Source organism: Danio rerio, chromosome 15 (genome assembly GCF_049306965.1).
Source record: "Danio rerio strain Tuebingen ecotype United States chromosome 15, GRCz12tu, whole genome shotgun sequence".
Taxonomy (NCBI): domain Eukaryota; kingdom Metazoa; phylum Chordata; class Actinopteri; order Cypriniformes; family Danionidae; genus Danio; species Danio rerio.
Genome location: NC_133190.1, coordinates 39,462,501 through 39,485,000, shown reverse-complemented (window position 1 = coordinate 39,485,000; position 22,500 = coordinate 39,462,501). Strand labels below are relative to the sequence as shown.

The following is a 22,500-nucleotide window of genomic DNA, read 5'->3' as shown; positions in this document are numbered from 1 at the left end:
CATCGATCTCTCCTCACCTGCTTTTTTTTTCTCCCCCTCACTTTTCCGCTCCGTCCTCTAAAAACATGTCTTTTTCACTCAGTTGACTTCCATTCAAAGCCAGCCAGCGATGGTGAATGCTTGACTAGGTTGCTTTGCCCCGGCAGCCCCCTGGGTTCTGGGCAGTGGCCTGAAAGGAGCCTGAAGCTGCAGCCGAATGGAGAGCCAGAGCAGGCAGGGGGCTAATAGTGGTGGATGGGATTGTCTTCGCGGTTTGGGAGGGGTGGGGGGGGACGGGAGCAGAGAGAGAGAGTTGAGGGCCTGAACCATCTGCTTTTGTGGTGGTGAGCATCAAAGCCAGGAGGAGCACGGCGGGAGATCTCCTTTCACCGGGGACACATTGCATATGGGCCTCATATTTCTCCTGGACGGCATCCTGCAGACCTTTGGGAGTCCATCGTAGACCTTTTATTCTCTTTTTCTTTGCACTCTAAAAGCCAAATAGGTGTGAAAAGACAGGAATTCCCTTTTATTTACCCTGGGAATTTAGATAATAGATGAGTTTGTTTGACCCAAACAGACCCTGAACGGCGAATGCTCCTCTCTTGCTAATTTTAGGCGGTTTTGCCAAGTTCTTTGCTTTATTTTTTTGTTAGTCAAGTGAAATTAAAAATGGGTCACTGCATGGCTCAAAAAAAAAAAAAAACATGCTCAGAGGATGATTAATTATTAAAGTGACTAATACTACATTTGCCTCAGAGCGCTTGTGACTTTAATCCATGGCAGGGGCACAACTACCAGTATTGCACTCCCCGTTTGCGAATCCCTCCCTCACTGTCAGTCCCCCCTTCCTTTTTTTTCCAGCGTATATCCCTCAAGCTAAATTCAATTTCAGATTCAATTAGCTTTATTGGCATGACCAAGATACATATTTGAACTGCCAAAGTTTTATCACTCTGCTGTGTCAGTCCCTTCTCGCTCGGGTTCTTGCAGTCGGTCTGGATCCTGCCACCCCTCCTTCATCTCTTGCCTCCATAGAGTGCTGCGTAAGATCTCTGGAGCTACTGCTATGTTTGCATTACTGTAGCTGTCATGGCCATTTTGACAACACTCCATCTAATAATGTTGGCACTGTATGTCTATGAAAAGGCACTTGATGTGGAAAGCATTGTCCCATGTCTGGATTCTCTTTTGGATAGAGGAGTAGGGGTAAAAGAAGAGGGCAAGATTGATATTTTATTTAATTTGTGTGTGTGTGTGTGTGTGTGTGTGTGTGTGTGTGTGTTTGCTATTACTGCGCAGAATTTTGTAAAAAAAAAAATGAAAATAAATAAATATCTGCAGAATGACTTTGAGAGTATACTGACTAAAGTTAACATGTGAAATAAAAAAACGACACTTTTTAACTCTTATTTCACAGAGATATCAAATTGAACCGAATCGATAGTATGATAATGGTAACGTAACCGAACCGTGAGATCAGTGTATGTTCACACCCCTAGTTACACCATTATCTGACCATGTGCTAGTTCAATTTAGGGTTGGCCGGTATATCGAGTTCTGGGGATACATCGATATGATTCCCCAGTGCGATGCGGTATTATCCAATATCATTAACTAAGATATGGTTTGAAGCCACACGTGCACATTCTGCTCGAAACAGACCACTCCAAGGTAGCACGCGAGCTCCACTTGTACACTTGCACAAATGTGCGCATGCGCAAATGAATGATTCACTCCATGAGTCATAGAAAAGATTTGTTCAAATAAACGAACCCGTTCAAGAACGAACACTGGAGGAACATGCAGTGCCAGTGCTGTATAGAATTCTGACTCCCCGGACAAATCTCACTCCCTTTTGCGTGCACACCCGTCCGTCAGCGCCTGCAGCTGTCACATCGGTTTATCAGAAACCTTTTATCGATCATTTCTTCCACAATTGAAAGCAAGAACGAACAGAAGCCTTGTCAAATTGACAAGCAGCACCTGAATGTAAATAAATATGCCAAAATGGGAGGAATTTATACTGTATTTTGAAAGTGAAACCACCTCATATTCACTAACTATAAGTTTAGTATTTATTACACAAAATCTCTTCTTTGGAGGTGCTATTTAGCTCTGCGTTTTGCTCCGCTATAATGACTGTTTACGTTTAAATGCTTATCCAGCATTTCATCACAGTAGTCTGAAACAATTTCGTTACTTCTCATATCTATAGTCTATTCGTTTTCCTCTCTTTATTTAATATTTAGTGAAACAAATTTAGTCAAAACAAAAGAAAAATTTTAGGATTTTTTTACATGGAGTAAAAGACTTCTCTTTAGATATCTTCGATGTGTGCACTGTTTATCAATTGTTATATGACAGGACTTGTACAAATTTGTATAAATTAGCCACTAAACTGACAAAACGTAAAATAGTTACATTTCCTCAGAGATCAGGCTGCAATAACAGCATTGTGAGGAAGTTGCAATCTTCAGCAATTCGTAACTTTTTGATTTAGCAGCTAATTCCGATGAATTTGTATGATTTCATTCATACAATATTATACCATTTGCTTATCCCCCAATGAGGTTTGGGTTTAGGGGTGTTGTTGGTTGCCACGGCTCTTTTAAAATCGAACAATTTCGAATGAATGAACTTGTACGCATTCGTACAAATAAGCCTCTAAACTGACAAAACGTAAAATAGTTACATTTAACTGTGAGATCAGAAGGGTAAAATAATTACTATAATACCACTACCACCACCACCACTACTACTACTACTATTACTACTACTACTATTACTCCTATTACTACTACTACTACTACTACTACTACTACTACTACTACTACTACTACTAATAATAATAATAATAATAATAATATTAATAATAATAATAATAATAACAAGTATTATTATTATTATTATTATTATTATTATCATCCTCATTTTTTAAATTCTTTCTTTTTTATTATTTTTACTATTTATTGATTTTAATTTTTATTTATTACATTTTTATTTATTTATTATTTTTATTTGACTTAAGTTCTACATAAAGTGAGAAATATGATCAAATATGAGTGGAGTACATTTCTGAGTAAATATTTAATATTAAAAAAATTTCCATTCCATGTGGTCAATTTAGATAAATTATTAGTTGCTTGAATTGACAGAAAGGGAACCATATCTTCGGCACATAATAATAATAATAGGCAAATAAATCTACATATTATTCACAAAGCATCAGGATGATTATACACATGCTCTTTCATTCAATCACAATGAAAAGTCAGGCAACAGCGTCTACGATGTTAAAATTCAGCTTTCTCTGTCAGGTTTCCCTCAATACACCTGATTCTCAATTCTCGTATTTTCTCCACTCCTACTCCTTCAATCATTCTCCTGTTTTTTTTCTTTCCTCATTCAGCTTCTCTCCTCCCTATCAGCTGCTCTTTCTGTCTCCATTTTTGTGTCATTAACTTTGGAAATGGCTGTGGTTAGTGGGAACAGAGCAGAAAGGGAGGGAGAAAGAGAAGGGCGGGTGAAAAGGAGCGGCGAGAATCATTAGTTAAATATTATCCAGTCTGTTCCATTAAAGCTGCATGCTTTTGAGCGCATGGAGACAATAGAACATGTGGAACCCTTCCACCCGCCCCACACACACACTGAGTCCTGCAGGTCTTCATGGCTCACAGTAGCACCACAGATGGCTAACCTCTAATGACACTTAATGATCCTGACAGGCAAAGAGAGAAAGAGGGAGACAGGTAAAATGCGCTTCAACAAAGAGATCCGCACTGGAAGGTACAGCATGGGTAGCTGGTTTTGAAGTAGAAGGTGAACATCAGACTGAAGGAATGGTATTTACTGAAGCGTCAGGTCAAAATGGGAAAATTTGCTTATCTGGAACAACTTGATGTACTGTAATTCGCATAATCTCATATAGGCAAACTCGAAAAGAAAGAAGCAAATGCTATTTTGAGAACAAACAGGCATCAGCCAGATGCTGCATTTAGAAAAAAAAAAAAAGCTCAGGTGAGATATTTCTTAAAAAGAATTTTCCCGAAACAATTAAAAACCCTCCTGTAGGGAGAGGTAGCATCCGAGGGGTATTGTTAAGGCTAATTGTGGACAATTAAAATAATTATACAAACCATCCGTATCTCCTTTTCATCAATGGCTGGAGAGTTGCTTGAAACGACTACCCCATTTAACCCTCGAGACTCTGAGGTGCGCATATGGTGTAGTTAACTTCTTTTGTTCGCTGTAGGTGGGAACCAAATGAGCGTCATTTGCCTCGTAATCTCCATGGCTACTGTACATTCGTTATTACACCAAGCTTCTTTTTTAAAGTCGTTCTCAGTCATAACATCATTTGGAAATCCTATGTTTCCTACGTTTTGATAAAAGCGAGAGGGATTGATTTGGTAAACGAAGTTGAAAATCATTTGTTGATAGCATGTTATTTGTAGGGGTGTTCATGAGCCTGTTATGATAGCCTTATAATCATGATACGGGTCGTGTTTTGAATCTGAAAGGAATTTGGAAAAGGAACTGCCAATAAGTGTCATTCGCTCGGTTATGTTGTTTTATTAGCAAAGATTACATTGTTTGAGATGTTTTTGTTATGACAACTTGACAAACATTTACACTACCTGACAAAAGTCTTGTCGCCTATCCAAGTTTTAGGAACAACCAATAATAACTTGACTACTAGTTGATCATTTGGTATGAGAAGTGTCTTATATGAAAGGCAAAGGCCTCTAGATTACGCTTATTTCACCAAAATAAAATATGATCATGCCTTGATTTTTAATTATTTAATTAGGACAGTAAAGTTTGAGTTTGCTAAGACAAAAGTCTTGTCACTTAACAGAAATAATGTACAGTATAGAATATAAAGTCATGCTTCAGTGGAAGAATAATTAATATTGTGTATTACTCCCATGAGCTTGGAGGACTGCATCCATACATCTCTGCAATGACTCAAATAATTTATGAATAAAGTCATATGGAATGGCAAAGAAGTTCCAGAGTTCATCAAGATTATTTGAATTAATCTTCATTCTTACCCCAGACATGCTCAATAATGTTCATGTCTGGTTGCTGGGTTGGCCAATCCTGGAAAAATCTTTTTTTTTTTTTCTCCAAATGATCAACTAGAAGTCAAGTTATTATTTGACGACGACAAGACTTGTTAGGTAGTGTATATCCTTTCTCTTGACAACTTGACATTACCAATACATAACTTGTCATAAATATGTCAGAAACGTGATTGTTATGAGACCATTATAATTGTGTCATGAATATTTTTCACTTTTCAAAAAAATCACTTTTTTTTTCAGTGAAACAAAATTAATTTTCCATTTAAAATATCTTAGTGGGATGGCATGCTTGCTCCATGGTTAGCACTGTCACCTCACATCAAGAAGGTCACTTATTCAAGCATTCTGAGAATTGGCATTTCTGTGTGGAGTTTGCATATTCTCCAATGATTGCGGGGGTTTCCTCTGGGTGCACCGGTTTCTCTCGCGATGCAAAGATATGCCGTATTAGGTGAATTGAATAAACAAAAAATTGTGGGTGTTTCCCAGTACTGGGTTGCGGCTGGAAGGGCATCCGCTGTGTAAAACATAGGCTGGAATAGTTGGCAGTTGATTCTGCTGAGGTAACCCCTAAAATAGAGACTAAGCTAAAAGAAAATAAATGAATGAAGTTTCTAGGTCAAAATGGTTAAAGTTTTATAACAGCATCATTAATGGTTAATGACATTTAATGACACTTTCATTACAGGTTTAATTTGTTCCAAAAGTTTATATCAAGAAAAATATTGTTGAAACTGTTATACAATTCAAGACTTCATGACAGTCATGTTTATGCCAGATCTATTATTTATTATCAAGTTTTCATGACAAAACATGTGATGTTGTATTTGTTTGCCAAGTTGACATAAAGACATTTCATACAATGTCACATTTGCTTTTTAAATGACATGACAGAGGTAATAACAGTTGTCATAAGCATCTCAGGTAGCAAAAGATTCTGCCCCAGATTTGGCATGAAGCTGGCACAGCAGGCATTTATGCGCTTTGACACACAGCATGTGGGCCAAACATGGCCTGGGTTTGGCAGATGTGGCACTGTCTTTAAGGTGGCACACAAGACTTGGGCCAGATGTCAAATGTAGTATTTACATAGTAAAACTGATATGTGGGCCACGTAAATTTGGCCTACATTTAAAATGCATTAAAAATATTTTTGAGTCAAAAAGCATAAAAAGCATATCCATAGCGCATCTAAATCACAATGCTTCAGGGGTTTATTAGTTTTATTGCAGTCATGACGCACCAACATATCATGGTTTATTAACTTGGCTGAGACTTGGCCCTGATATAATACATATTTGGCCCTTGTCTGCAAGCCAGACTTGGTCCTGTCATGCACCCTAATTTACTGCAGCATGTGGGCCAAGCTAAAGCTGATTTTGTGGATCAGAGCTGGGCCAGAGAAATTTTGCAATGTGGGATACACTGAAAATGTTTTTGTTTTCATTCAAACTACTTATTTAAAATAACACTTTAGCCCATTTCACACATACAGATCTTTCTGGAAGATTACAGGCAAATTACCAAACAGCCCCTTTTTGAAAATGGCAGTAAATTCGTTCCAGCAATTTTCCAGAAAGAGAAGTTGTAACATTACCGGTAATTAAAAAAAAAAAGATTGCCGGAAAGAGCGCATTCACGATTAGACGCTGATACGTCACGCACTGACCTGATACGTCTACTCCAGCCAGAACACTCAGACGCTTTCACGTCCACGCCATTTATGAAAATAAAAGTCTTTGAATATTTTTCCAGACACATTTAGCTGCTAGATGTTAGTCAGATAACATTTCTATGTTTATTATTAATGCCAACTGTATAAAAAATTATTGATAAAATCCTTATAATAAACCGCTGTTTGTTTACCTTCAAGCTCTGCTGCAGTTGCTTGACGCATGTGCATGTGAAGCAGCCAGTGAACGCAAGCACAAACCCATATTATGTACCATCAACAAAAGCTTGACTCCTTTTTGTTTACAAATACAAGCGCAGCCATTTAGAGCTCATTTCTGGTTAAATTATGTCAGAATTTACCGGTATTTTGGAATGGATGTGTTAATGGTCTTTGCCAGAAATTTTCCTGAGCGTCTTTGGCTGTGTGAACATCGCTTTATTGAATTTACCGGTTAAGTTTCTATTAATTTTCCAGATTTTTACTGGAATCACTATGTGAAAGGGGCTAATTATTGATTCTTTGGAACAACCTAATGGATTTATGTTCGAGCCACTTACATTTCTAAAAAATTAGTAGGTGAACCTAATTCCTTCATGTTGTCCCAACTCAAATCAATTATGTGGAACCCTGCATTTTTTGCAGTGTACATAAAATCTAATTCATATTCATGACGTGACAAATATAAAGGTTTCATGACCGTCTTAATAAAACCCCTTCAAGTGCAGTGCTACCCACTCTTCTTTTTTTATGCTGTGCTATAGCCAATAATAGTGCAGAGTTCCATCTTTTCCAGAGACTTTAAGGTTTCAAAACTGCTGCGGTGCATGCACACACTCTCAAGCACAAAATCGCTAGGCTCATGCCCATTCACACTAATCGAACTGCAATCCCTCAGCCATCTGGCAGACATTCACCCGCACACACATGAACTCTCGCTTACACACACACACACACACACACACACACACACACACACACACACACACACACACACACACACACACACACACACACACACACACTCTCTCTGACACCCCAATCAATTAGTCTTAGGGTTGTGGAGGAATGTCGACCAGGCAACTCTGAGCTCACAGCATTCCATCTATCTCACACACACATGCGCGCACACACACACACACTTATCGGCCTCACTATTACGAATGAAATAAAGCAATCAAAGACATTTAAACGAGAGCATGTGGAAGCAGGTAGAGCTTTGCTGAGAATGCATTCAGAAATATGTGAAGTTAGAGAGAGGGAGAGACCGACTAACCAGAAATCATTATGTGAGGTTTGTGGTTTGTGTCTTAACGACGCTAAGTACATATGTGCTTATGTGGGCAGGTTTTGCAATCCATGTGGGGACAAAATTCTTAAAAGTGTCCCTGGGGAAACAGCAAAGCCTAGTCTGAATTTCATCGTGGAGAGATGTCAGGATATACACAGGTTTTCAGGGTGTGTTTATGATTAGGGTTTCTAGAGTGTGTGATTTGTTAGTGCAAGTTCATTTGAATAAGTGTGAACACTGCCATTTGAACTTTGGTTCGCACCAAATCAAGCAAGATCCTGGGAAGATAGATCCTCAGCCCATTGAACTCTGGTGCAGTTCACCTGAGTTATGGATGAACATGGACTAAAGGTATCGAATAAGTCATAGGATGTGACCATGAAAAGGACAGAATCCTCAAGCATGCATGTTTTTTGTCTCTTTTTCTTTTCATAATCACAATGTTGGCCATTACAGTTCAATACAAGTGTCAGAACTATGTCACCTTGGAGCAGACCTTTAATTGTGTTTATGACTGAGGAATTTCTTTTCTTCTTTTTTTGATTGGCCTCTTTTAATTAGAAAGAGAAAGGAAAATTTTTTTATCACAATCTCATTAGGAAGAAGAATACAGAGGTGCAGGATGGAGGTCTGTTTTTGTATGTGTGTGTTGTTTGTATCTTTATGTTTGATCTCAATAATGACTGTGTACTGTATATGCCAGGGGATGTTTATATGAAGGGCCAAATATCATTGAGAGCTGTGGGTTGAAGGTAAATATACCAAACTACAGTTAAAACTTATAATTTTTGTTTTATTGTCCTGGTCCAAATAACACAAGAGAACTGAACTGAAAACACCACTAAAGCATAGTTCAGTTTAAAATGAACATTCTGTCATCATTTGCATTTTGCTTTTTTCAGATCATCCACTGAGGTCTAATGTCATTTAGAGCCCAGTCTTTGTGACCCACACTAAGCCAGGAATATCATCAGGGTGAGTACATACCTTAAGAAATTTGCCTTTTTGACATTTGAAACAGGCCATTCATATGAGTTGTGCAAATCAAGTTAATGGCTGGATTTGTTTAATGGGTGGTTTGGCTTGGACTGCAATAAAATGCACAACATGGCATTGACTTATATTTGCAGGTCTGACCCAAGCCATATTTGAGACTTGTGTGTGTATAAATATTGCTGAGTTCACACTGCAATGATTTTTGAAAAACGTTGGATAGTCGTTGTTTTTTACACATCATGACTATCTGAGGTAGTAGTCATTTGCTGCTGTGTTAGCCTTTACATTTAGACATCACATATATATCTGTCTGTCTCTCCGTCTGTCCTATCTATCTATCTATCTATCTATCTATCTATCTATCTATCTATCTATCTATCTATCTATCTATCTATCTATCTATCTATCTATCTATCTATCTATCTATCTATCTATCTATCTATCTATCTATCTGTCTGTCTGTCTGTCTGTCTGTCTGTCTGTCTGTCTGTCTGTCTGTGTGTCTGTCTGTGTGTCTGTCTGTCTGTCTGTCTGTCTGTCTGTCTGTCTGTCCGTCCGTCCGTCCGTCCGTCCGTCCGTCCGTCCGTCCGTCCGTCCGTCCGTCCGTCCGTCCGTCCGTCCGTCCGTCCGTCCGTCCGTCCGTCCGTCCGTCTATCCATTCATCCATCGGCCTATCTATTTATATATCTGCTTATCTATTTATATATCTGCTTATCTATTTATATATCTGCTTATCTATTTATATATCTGCTTATCTATTTATATATCTGCTTATCTGTCTATATTTTGGCCTATATAATGACTTATCTATCTATCCATCCATCCATCCGTCCGTCCGTCCGTTTGTCCGTCCGTCCGTCCGTCTGTCTATCATCTTTCCATTCATCCATCGGCCTATTTGTTTATATATCTGCTTATCCATCTATATTTTGGCCTATATAATCACGATGCTGAGCTGGCATTGCGATCCTAGCCCTGCCCTTGTTGCAGCAGCAACCCACTCGTGAAAAACACGTCATAGTTTTAACATGGCATTTTAGAATAAAAACGATCCACGTCCACACTGGCATTTCATCTAGCATTTCTGAAAAGCTGAAAACAACATCACGTGACTCTGTCATGCGCTATAGCATATGTGCACGTCTGAGCTCCAGGCAGTTTTGTGCTTTGAGCACAAAACCCGAGAAAGCAGTGCACGTCGTCACTCAGTTTATCAAGGATGTCCTGCTGGAACGCATCTCACTAGAGTTGTTAAACGTGATAATTAATCTTGTCTTTATCTAACGACTCTTTGGTCTTCTGAATCTATCAGGTAACTTGTCATCTTCAGTACAATGCTTCAATCTTTCGCTTTCACAATTAAACTCAAAACCTTACATACTGTTGGTTGGTTCTTGTTGGTTGTGCACCTTTTTTACCAACCAAGTTTGTTGACGCCATTGTAACGACACAGATCACCCTACCTATTCATACCAGAGTCCCACGGGAAAAAAAGTGATTGAATCAATTAAATTAAATTCATGTTTATTTCTATAGCGCTTTTACAAAGTACTGTAGATTGTGTTAAAGCTGCTTAACATAAAAGTTCTAATATTGACAGGTAGTAATGTGTATGTAACTTATCTTTATTTAATTATGATTTGGTATGATTTGATTTGGTATGATTTGTCTATTCTGGTCAGGTAGTTAAAGCTGTAGTCTATAAATAATGAATTTGTTATAAAATAATTAATTATCCGTAAATTATTAATTCACCCCACCTATGACGACGATGTCATCGTCCATTAGTGATGGGAAGTTCTGATCATTTTACTGACTCGGATCTTTGAGTCTCATTCAATGAGACGAACAAATCTTTTTTCGAGTCATTTCGTTCATTTGGTTCAATTTGCCAAAATATTATTAAAATGTTACGAATTGCTTCCAAACACATCTACAACTAGCCCAAAAGGTTGATCACATGACAAATAAGTCATAAATAGAATACTATAAGAAGGAGAAAATAATAATTCAATGTTTACCTGCTCTTCTTTCTATGAAGGTATTGCTGTCTCTTTGCTCAGCTCAACTCTTCATGTCGTCAAATGTCTGTGGTTCGTTCACGTCACACTGACAGTCACATATAATCTTAACCAATGTACACAGTCTGAGCCGATAGGAGCCATTATAATTAGTTCAGCTTTCATGTCTTCTGGTTCTTGAGTCGTATGTCATCACGTGACAGAATGACTCAAACTCGAGGACTCGAGAGATGAGCGGTTGAATTCTTTTTCCAGCTCTAAACGCATAAGATTGGCCCATGATAAACTAAGACTCAGACCCGATAGAGGACTCGAGAGATGAATGGATCAATTCTTTTTCCGGCTCTAAACGCATATGATTGGCTTCTACCTTTCCGTGAGGAACGACTCAAAAGACTTGAAATGCGCACGCAATTGACTCGTTGTTTCCGAGTCATATTAAAGATTCGTTCGAAATGAACGAATCGTTAATGAACGACCCATCACTATCGTCCATCTCAATGTTTCACTTTAGACATTGTACGATGCCAAATTGGTCAACATTGCCTAACCTTAGTAGCCACTCACGTAACTACAAAGCAACTGAAATAAAAATAAAGCTAAAAAAAATTTATAAAATGAAATAACTAAAAATCTGTATACGATAACAAAATTTTTAGCTTTTGGATAAACTACTTCACCTTTATTTGAGCGGGGTAAAAGAAGGCTTCATTTCCCCAAAATGCATTTTCTGAGTTTTTTTGTTGTTGTTATTTTTACATTTTTATTTAATTGAGTAATTTCCTCCTCTTGACAGATTTCCAAATTAACCCCATTTCAAGAGTTCCCACTTAAATATGCTTAGCATTTAAAGCAGGTTTGGCATGCTGTCCCGGGAGAGAACCCTGAGCTCGGAGATATTTGAGCCCAGGGCTTTCGCCCGGTCAATAAGCATATTAGGAGATCCGAGATGAGGTAGGTCACGATAGCTCCCCCTTAATAAAAGGGAGGAAAAGGAGGAGATAGGGTGGAAGGGGGGCATTCTTCCAAATGAAGAAAATTATCCATTTATAGTAAACTAGGATCACTCTGATTGCATTATTACTGATTACGGATGAGCAGCCAGTCGTGCTTAATCATATCATGTGCTCCTCTAGAAATTAGTTTATAAAACTTCACTTGCGGTAATTCCAATTCTATCCAAATTCCCTTTAAATGTAGTTCTGATTGTAGTAAATATTAGGATACATACCAGAACATGACATTGTTGTATTTGTGTTTTATGCTTTAAGGTTTGTTGTTGTCATAGCACAGGTGTAGACAAACGCTGCTGCAAATAAATCTATAAAAACATCAGATGGTTAGCTTTGGCCCTCCGAGGACATTATGTTTGATTGAAAGGTAAATTGTTGTCGGACTCGTTGGCCTCATCGAGACGTGTGATCCTGCAGCATGTTTGCATGTTCTCATTTGTGTGTGTGTATGCACAGACGTGCTCGTCTCTGTGTGCTGAGCTCAAGCGTGTTATTTTATAATAAACTGTGTGTTTACTGTAATGAGAGTGGTAATGAATGGCTCGCTCAGACAGGAGAGTTCAAACTCTTTACTTGAAAAAACCTCCCGTCCTCCGCCTCTGTATTCCTCCTCCTAATGGGATCATGACTCTGTTTTCCTTAAGCTTTTTCAATTAAAAAAGGCCAATCAGCTGTGTTGTTTATCTATCCATCTGTCCATCCATCTATTATTCTATCTATCATTGTATCTATCTATCTATCTATCTATCTATCTATCTATCTATCTATCTATCTATCTATCTATCTATCTATCTATCTATCTATCTATCTGTCTGTCTGTCTGTCTGTCTGTCTGTCTGTCTGTCTGTCTGTCTGTCTGTCTGTCTGTCTGTCTGTCTGTCTGTCTGTCTGTCTGTCTGTCTGTCTGTCTGTCTGTCTGTCTGTCTGTCTATCTATCTATCTCATTTATTTCTATTTTTCTACATATTTATCTACATATCGGCCTATTTACCTATATATTGGCCTATCTTTCAGCTTATCTATCTATATATCGGCCTATTTATCTATATATTGGCCTATTTATCTATATATTGGCCTATTTATCTATTTATTGGCCTATCTTTCAGCTTATTTATCTATATATTGGCCTATTTATCTATATATTGGCCTATCTTTCAGCTTATTTATCTATATATTGGCCTATTTATCTATATATTGGCCTATTTATCTATTTATTGGCCTATCTTTCAGCTTATCTATCTATATATCAGCCTATTTATCTATATATTGGCCTATTTATCTATATATTGGCCTATTTATCTATTTATTGGCCTATCTTTCAGCTTATCTATCTATATATCGGCCTATTTATCTATATATTTGCCTATTTATCTATTTATTAGCCTATCTTTTAGCTTATCTATCTATATATCAGCCTATTTATCTATATATTGGCCTATTTATCTATATATTGGCCTATTTATCTATTTATTGGCCTATCTTTCAGCTTATCTATCTATATATCGGCCTATTTATCTATATATTGGCCTATTTATCTATATATTGGCCTATCTTTCAGCTTATCTATCTATATATCAGCCTATTTATCTATATATTGGCCTATTTATCTATATATTGGCCTATTTATCTATTTATTGGCCTATCTTTCAGCTTATCTATCTATATATCGGCCTATTTATCTATATATTGGCCTATTTATCTATATATTTGCCTATTTATCTATTTATTGGCCTATCTTTCAGCTTATCTATCTATATATCGGCCTATTTATATATATATTGGCCTATTTATCTATTTGTTGGCCTATCTTTCAGCTTATCTATCTATATATAGGCCTATTTATCTATATATTGGCCTATTTATTTATTTGTTGGCCTCTCTTTCGGCTTATCTATCTATATATTGGCCTATTTATCTATATATTGGCCTATTTATCTATATATTGGCCTATTTATCTATTTATTGGCCTATCTTTCAGCTTATCTATCTATATATCGGCCTATTTATCTATATATTGGCCTATTTATCTATATATTGACCTATTTATCTATTTATTGGCCTATCTTTCAGCTTATCTATCTATATATCAGCCTATCTATCCATATATCTGCGTATTTTTTTATATATCGGCATATCTATCGGTATTTCTATCTATATATCAGCCTAGTTGTCTATATATTGGCCCATCCATCCATCCATCCATCCATCCATCCATCCATCCATCCATCCATCCATCCATCCATCCATCCATCCATCCATCCATCCATCGGCCTATCTATTTATATATCTGCTTATCTATCTATATTTTGGCCTATTCTGTCTGTCTATCTCTCTGTCTATCTCTCTCCGTCCGTCCGTCCGTCCGTCCGTCCGTCCGTCCGTCCGTCCGTCCATCCATCCATCCGTCCATCCATCCATCCATCCATCCATCCATCCATCCATCCATCCATCGGCCTATCTATTTATATATCAGCTTATCTATCTATATTTTGGCCTATATAATGACTTATCTATCTATCAGCCTATCTATATATCGACCTATCTATCTATATATTGGCCTTTCTATATGTCAGCCCATCTATCGGCCTATCTATCTCTCAGCCTATCTATTGCCTTAACTACCTTTAAAAAAACAGGCTCTTTATTTATAATTTCTCAAAAAGCATGGACAAAGCTGCAAAAGGTTAAACAAATCTCATAGAATGAAATAATTAAGCAAAGAGTAATTATAGTTAAATTATTTAATGAAACAGTAACACAAGAATTAAAACATAGAATTGAACATACTTACAAAAGTAAGTATGAGTTTAAAAGAGTTTAAAAGAGCTAACTTATAGAAGTACCATTTTTGTATCCCTGCAGAAATTTTCTTTCAGAAGTGCTCAAAAGATCCACTTTTCTTAGTGTGAAGAACATTTCGCCATTCTAAAGAATCTTTTTTTCATCCACAAAGGACCTTTTGTGGAAGGTAAAGTTTCCATAGAAGTGAAAAAGGTTTTTAATGGAACCATTAAATGTCAATAACGAAACTTTATTCAAAAATAAGTTTCAACCATTTCATAATTTAAGAAACCAAGCACTAAATTCTTGCAAGTGATATAAATTCTCATTTACCTCTTAGCATATATGTGAAAATGGTGGATTATTTGACTTTGGCCAGGCATCATAGCAATGAGCTGATCAGCCTGCGTATGTGTGTGTTTTTATATAGTTGCAATGGCACTTAATTTGCTGCTTGTTTTCTCCAGTATTGTAATGGTGTGTGCACTCAAATAGGAGCCGTTGGAGAGCAGTTTCTTTGAAGTGGGACATTCCTGTCGTAGCCCATTCAGATTCACACATTCCACTCTCGCATTCCTCTCCATATTGAGGCGGCCTGGTTTATACGGCTTTTATAGACGTACACAAAAGGTCTGCTTAATTAGCGTCTTTGTCACTTTAATAGAGCGCCACACATGACACGTACACATACACACACACGCACAGCTTTTTTCTTTGTCTGTCCTGGTTTGTGTCGGTATATAATGAGGTCCTTGCTTGCGAAGGGAACGTAAAACTGTGTGTGTGTGTGTGTTTGTACTTGAGTATGTGCTATGAAGAATGCATCAAGGGACTGAAAGGCAGCAGGTCTAGGTGGCGATCTTCTTTTTGTGTCACACAACAATCATACAAAGAGGCGGACGAGGAAATGATGAAAGCCGGAGCTCTCAAAAGTCTCTTCTTGCGCTAATAAAGACGAATAGAATAGCGACACGCTGCCACCCTGACCTTCCTAATTCCTCTCTCGCAGAGGAGCTTGTGTTTGAGTTCGTCTCGAAGGGTTTTCATTGTAAACCAAAACTAAAATGACAACAACAAGCAAAGACACGTTAAATTAAAAATTATATTTTGAAATATAAAAGGCTTGGATTATTATTATTGTTATTATTATTATTATTATTATTATTATTATTATTATTTTATTTACAACTTTGAAAATCATTGTTTAAAGTGTTTTAAGTTGTGCTTGTTTCATGTTTGAGGGGTTTATTGTAAACTAAATAGATTTTAAAAAGTATAAAACAAAATAGGCTGTTCATTCCACTGTGGCTACCCCAGATTAATAATAATACCCCCCCCCCCCCCCCMAAAAAAAAAAAAGAAAATATAAATGTATAACAAAATAAATTAAACTAAATGGGAAAAAAAAATTACCAATATATTTACTGACATTTTTATTTGAATTCTAATATAATACAACACAACATAACATAACAAAATAAGGTAACTCCATAAAAACCTTAAATGACGTAATACCTAAACATAACTTAAGAGAACAACATAAAATAACATAACGTATGGTAACATATCATAACATAACATAAAATAACGTAGTGTAATGTAAATAACATAACATAAAATATTGTAACATAACGTAACATAAGATAACAACATAAAATAACGTAATGTAACAACATAGCATACCCTTTATTTTCCTTTGGCTTAGTCTCTTTCTTAAAATATATCTAATATAAAATATTGTAACATAACACAAAATAACGTAACATAACAACGTAATGTAACATTCATTTTCCTTTGCCTTAGCCTTTTTCATAAAATATCGTAACATAGCGTAACATTAACGTAATGCAACCTAACGTAATGTATCATAACATATTGTAACATAACATACAGTAACATATAGTAACATAACGTAACGAAGCGTAACAACATAAAATTACAAAACGTAACATAACATAAAGTGTCGTAACATAGCAAAATAATGTAACATAACATTAATTTCCCTTTGACTTAGTCTCTATTTCAGAGGTCACCGTGGAGGAATAAACCACCAATTTTTCCAGCATATACTGTATGTGTTACGCGGCAGATGCCCTTTCAGGTGCAACCCAGTACTTGGAAATGACATAGCATAAACATCTCTGGTTAATAAATAAAAATGGTAAAATTAATGAAAATGAAGAGATTAACTAAATAGTTTGGCCCTGACCTCCAGTATTCATCTAAACTGGGGAAATAAAATATAGAGGTATTTTTTGCTACATTTATTGTTAATTTCTCTACATTTATTTACAAAGAATTTAGTTATTTATTTATTTATTGTTTGTTTGTTTGCTTATTTATTTACAAAGTACAATGTAGTGTCATAATATTGTCTGGTATGAGTTTGTTTACAGTTAACAAAATAAAAAATATATATATAAAATATTAAAACAAGATAAAACTTTTGATGATTTAAGAAAAAAGAAAAATATAATAATAAAAAAAATACAAAGTATCTACAAAAATCACAATTTCCTTAATGCTAATAACACTTCTTGTGCTAATAAAGATGAGCAGAATAGCGACAATTCTTATCTACACCGAAAACAAAAGAAAGCTCTATTTTATAACTATTAAATTAAATACAGACATTTGAAAAAGTTACCAATAATAAAAATACCCAATTTAAAATATACAAAATTAAAGCATGCACGGCTATAATACAAATATAATAAAATCTTTATCTTATTCAATTCGCTACTTGCAGTTTCTTTGCGATATTTGTAGCAGTTAAAACAATAGAATAGTTTTGATGCCTAATTATGTCAGTTATTTCAGTGTACTTAAACTACATTTTAATTCTAAGTTGCTTTGGATATAAGCATCTGTTAAATGTTAATGTAAATCTCACTGATTCTGGAAGAATAATGAACAGAATAGCAACAAAACCTCAAACCCTGACCTCCACAATTCCTCTCAGTCTGAGTATAGCGAGTGCATTGCGATGATGTCAGGTTTGAGCATGTGTGTTTGTGTGTGTGCGTGTGTTGGATGGGCTTTGGCTAAGAGACTATGCCTCATTAAGTTCATTGGCTCAAAGGTTCATTAAAAACCAAGCAAGGCAACAATCCAAGTTAACTGAAGCCCACCCGCGCCACCCTGATGTAAGTGTTAAGACCGCCACCTCCCCCTTCTCGCTCTGCATTTACACCCCTGAGTTCCAGCACTCTCTCCTTTTATTCCTTTCTGCCTCCAGACAATAGATTCCATCTGTTAGCGAGACTTTCTTTCCCAAGGCTCTCCTCGGGGTGACTGAAGCGGGTGCAGGTGGAGGGTGGGCCAGTCATCCAGCCGCGGTCTCAGTGGACACATTTACCCAGAGAGAGAACCGCATGATGGAGGCCAGAGAGAAAAAGAGATTTGAGCGAGCCTTCGGGAAAAAGCCCCTTAACGGCGCTCTGGAGCTTTGGCCAGGCAGCTGCATGTGCGCCTAGAGGCTGCTCAGCTGCTTTTTAAGTACTTTCAAAAGCGGGGAAAGAGGTGAAATTCGATGATAAACTAATGACTCTCACCTACCGAGACTGTGGAGAGAACACCTGCAGTTGTCAGGAAAGTCTGCAATCATTAATGAGAGGATTTCGAGGAATACTTCGGTTTAAATCGGGCACTGATTCAAATTTTGTAAAGATCGTACCTAAAAATTGTCCTGTGGAAATTAGTTTTTAGTTCTTGCCTTTAGTTAAAGAGGTACTATTATGCTCATTTTTACAGGATGTAAAATAAGTATCCTCTTTCCAAATTGTTTATGTGAAGTTTGAGTTCAAAATACCAAAACTATTGTTTTAATAAGCCTCTTTTAGGCTTTGATCGTAATTGTGCCGTTTTGGTGACTGTTACTTTAAATTCAAATGAGACTGCTTTTTTCAAAAAAGGGCGGAGCTACAAATGCCTATGTGTCAACATAGTGGCAGATTCAAAAACAAGACTAACGCCCTATGCTAATGAGGGAGAGATCACTAATGGGCGGGGCTTTCCCACTCTTATGACACGTGCAAATGGGAGAATGTCAATCAAAATGTTTTTGCAGACTGTTTTTTTATGAAGCGTGGTTTTAAAAAGTAAAATGTATACTTTTTTTTACTACTTGAAGCTGGTTATATTCACACACTGTTGCCACACAACTGTTTAAACCCCTTATAAAAGTGATTATTTTGCACATTAGACCCTCAGGTCTAAACTTTTGTCTTCGTTTTCACACTCTTAAATCATTCCAGATCTGACCGTATATGACTTTTGTCACACAACATCATAAAAACACAAACGTCGTGTGCAGATTTGGCAACCAAGCAGTTTTAGGCCCTGTTTACACTAGTACGTTTTAGTTTTCAAATGGTGTTTTAGAATGAAAATGATCTGTGACCACACTAGCGTTTCACCCAGCGTTTCCAAACAGCTCTCCAACATATTCCCCACCTTTGGTCTTTTGAATCTATTACGTGTTCTTAAGTAACGTGTTTTGGCTAAGCACAAAGATCAGCTAATAATGAATGTAACCGCGTACACTTTGTATATTGTCTGATTGCTTGCCTTTATTTCCTATAATGTATAAACTTATTGTACATTACACTTTTTTAATGGCCATTATTTAATTATTAAACTGATATTCAGCAAAATAGAGGGTGTGTTTTGTATTTTCAATGAGAATGGATGCAGTTCTGTTATAGGCTTCGTTTTGTAATGCGCAGTGAAGATGACGCTCATATAAATATGTAGCTACATGACGCCTCAACATTTCTGCTGTCTGTTAAGTTGCTAATATCAAGTCAAGTGGCTGGGAATGAGCTTTTTACAGTGTCTGGTATAACACTAATGTTGTTTTCTTGTGCTTACATTGATGAATTTGGCCAGGGTGTAAATGCATAGTACAGTTACGAGCTTATTGACACAATATATTGTTATGATAACATGATATCGTTACCTTCAGTGATTTCCTGAAGTGAAATACCAAAAAAATAACACAAGTGAAGTAATAATAACACAACTACAGCGTTGCTGTCATCGATTTCATATATAGAAAGAGACCGCGATGACGTGATGACGTTTGCAAGTGGTGTAGTGCTGTTCCAATTCCTAGGGGCACATTTTGAAGCCCTTCCTTTTCACACTCTGTTTCAAGGGCCAAGAGGAAGAAGTAGGGGTACAAAAATAGAATTGGGATTGGGCCTCATTCAATACAATAAACGATTATTCAAAGTGATGTCTACCGACACTGACTCATTCAGAAAGATATCTGTCAATACCAATATCCTATTATTCAGTCTTCTGGATTAAATGCTGATAACCAGTTATTCAGAGTAATATACACTCACTGGCCACTTTATTAGGTATACCTTACTAGTACCAGGTTGGAACAACTTTTGCCTTCAGAACTGCTTTAATCCTTCAGGGCATAGATTCAACAAGGTGCTGGGAATATTCCTGAGATTTTGGTCCATATTGACATGATAGATGGACATGGCAACAATACTCAGGTAGGCTGTGGCGTTGACACGATGCTCAGTTGGTATTCATGGGCCCACAGTGTGCCAAGAGTGCCCCCCACACTACCACCAGTCTGAACTGTTGATAAAAAGGCAGGACAGATCCATGCTTTCATGGTGTTGACACCAAATTCTGACCCTACCATGCGAATTTCGCAACAGAAATTAACACTCATCAAACCAGGCAAAGTTTTTCCAATCTTCTGTTGTCGAATTTTGGTGTGCCTATGCGAATTGTAGCCTCAGGCCCCGTTTACACTAATGCGTTTTAGTTTAAAAACGCATAAGTTTTGCTACGGTTACGCCAACCGTCCACACTACGCCGGAGTTCTCGAGCGCCGAAAACGGAGCGTTTCGAAAACGCTGGAGAGGCCGTTTTCATTCTAAAACGCTGCTGCTCCGTCTCAGTGTGGATGATGGAAAACGGAGACATCTGAAAACGGAGTCGGGGCTGCAGACGTTCGCCTTTCTGATTGGGGCTTTTCCTGAATATTAAGTAGCCTAACACACAGTTCAGTCCTGAATCTTCTCCGTGTAAGTTCAGACTTCGCAAGTTTGATCAAGGCTGCATCTCTTCTTCTCAGTTTGATATCGAAAAGCAGATTATACCGAGGACACGGGTAAATCTTCAAAGGGAACAGTGTACTTTATAACTTCATTCACATCACCCTGGCTTCGTTGTTTCACTTTCTCAACAATAAAATGTAAACATGATTTAAGGAACTGCCTATTTTCATTTTAATATTAGCAACTTAGACAGCAGACATGTTGAGGCGCCGTGCTGCATAAGATGAGCGTCATCTTCACTGTGTGGATATTTATAACAAAACGGAGCCGATAACAACTGCCTCCTTTCAATTTCAGTGAAAATACGAAACATCCCCTCTCTTTTGCTGAGTATCAGTTTTAATAATTGATAATGGCCATTATAAAAGTATAACATACAATAAGTTTATACATTATAGGAAATAAAGGCAAGCGATCAGTCAATATACAGAATGTACGTGGTTACATTAATCATTAACTTATCTTTGCGCTCAGCCAAAACACGTTACCTGAGAACAAGTAATAGATTCCAATGCCCAAAGTCAGGGAATATGTCGTTAGATAAAGACAACAAGATAAATGAAATATCCCGTTTAATAAATATAGTGAGATTAGATCCAGCGGGAGATGCTTGATAAGAAGTCCGACTAGCAGAGCTCTCATCTGGGTACATGGGCTGCAGCGCTTGCCCGAGAGCGTCTGTGTGGTCACGTGATGTGCGTTTTCAGCGTTTTGGTGTGGACGGAGAGCAGTTCAGAAACGCTGGGTAAAACGCGAGTGTGGACGCGGATCGTTTTCATTCTAAAACGCCGTTTTAAAACTAAAACGTACTAGTGTAAACGGGGCCTCAGTTTCCTGTTCTTAGCCTACAGGATTGGCACCAGGTGTGGTCTTCTGCTGCTGTTGCCCATCCGCCTCAAGGTTCAGTAGATCAGCAGTTTCTAAAATTTACATTAAGTCATTTAGCAGACGCATCCAAAGCAACTTACAAATGAGGACAAGCAAGCAATTTACACAACTATAAGAGCAACAATGAATAAGTGCTGTAGGCAAGTTTCAGGTGTGTAAAGTGAAAAATCTTTCTGAAAAAGTAAAGTTACAAGTATTTGTATTAGTATTTTAGTATTAGTATTGTATTTTAGTTTGTATTTCAGTATTAGTATTTTTTGTAAAGTGAAAAATATTTCTGAAATATTCTGACCAGCCTGTATGGCACCAACAAAAATGCCACGTTCAAAGTCACTTAAATCACCTTTCTTCTCCATCTGGTATTACAGAACTGCACACTGGTATTACTGTGTGAAAGGGGCTTGAGTGTTCAGTTTTGACTGTAGTAAATTTTACAACAATTATAAAGAAGACTGATTTTAAGTACTTTAAAATAATAAGAGTTAATAAGTAAAATAGCAAGAGAAGTAAAATAGTAAGAGACTCTCACATGTGGAGAGACCGCCTGCAGTCTTCATGAGGTCTGCAGTCATTAATGAGAAAGTATTAGGGATGTTTTATTTTTAATCAGACATTGAGTTTTGTGAAATGATCTGCAAGAAAATGAAAGGTTTTCAATGGCTCTTTCGACTGTTTTCTGA

General features: G+C 37.1%; 1 protein-coding gene across 11 annotated transcripts in view; it reads left to right on the top strand.

Moving 5' to 3' along the window:
- Nucleotides 1–22,500, top strand: part of nphs1 (NPHS1 adhesion molecule, nephrin) — a 483,647-nt gene that overhangs the window by 231,387 nt on the left and 229,760 nt on the right. For all 11 annotated transcript variants that reach the window (XR_012390576.1, XM_073923248.1, XM_073923252.1 and 8 more), the window contains one exon: nucleotides 8,935–9,007. The gene's annotated coding sequence lies outside the window, so the exon portion shown is untranslated. The remainder of the gene's footprint in view (nucleotides 1–8,934; nucleotides 9,008–22,500) is intronic.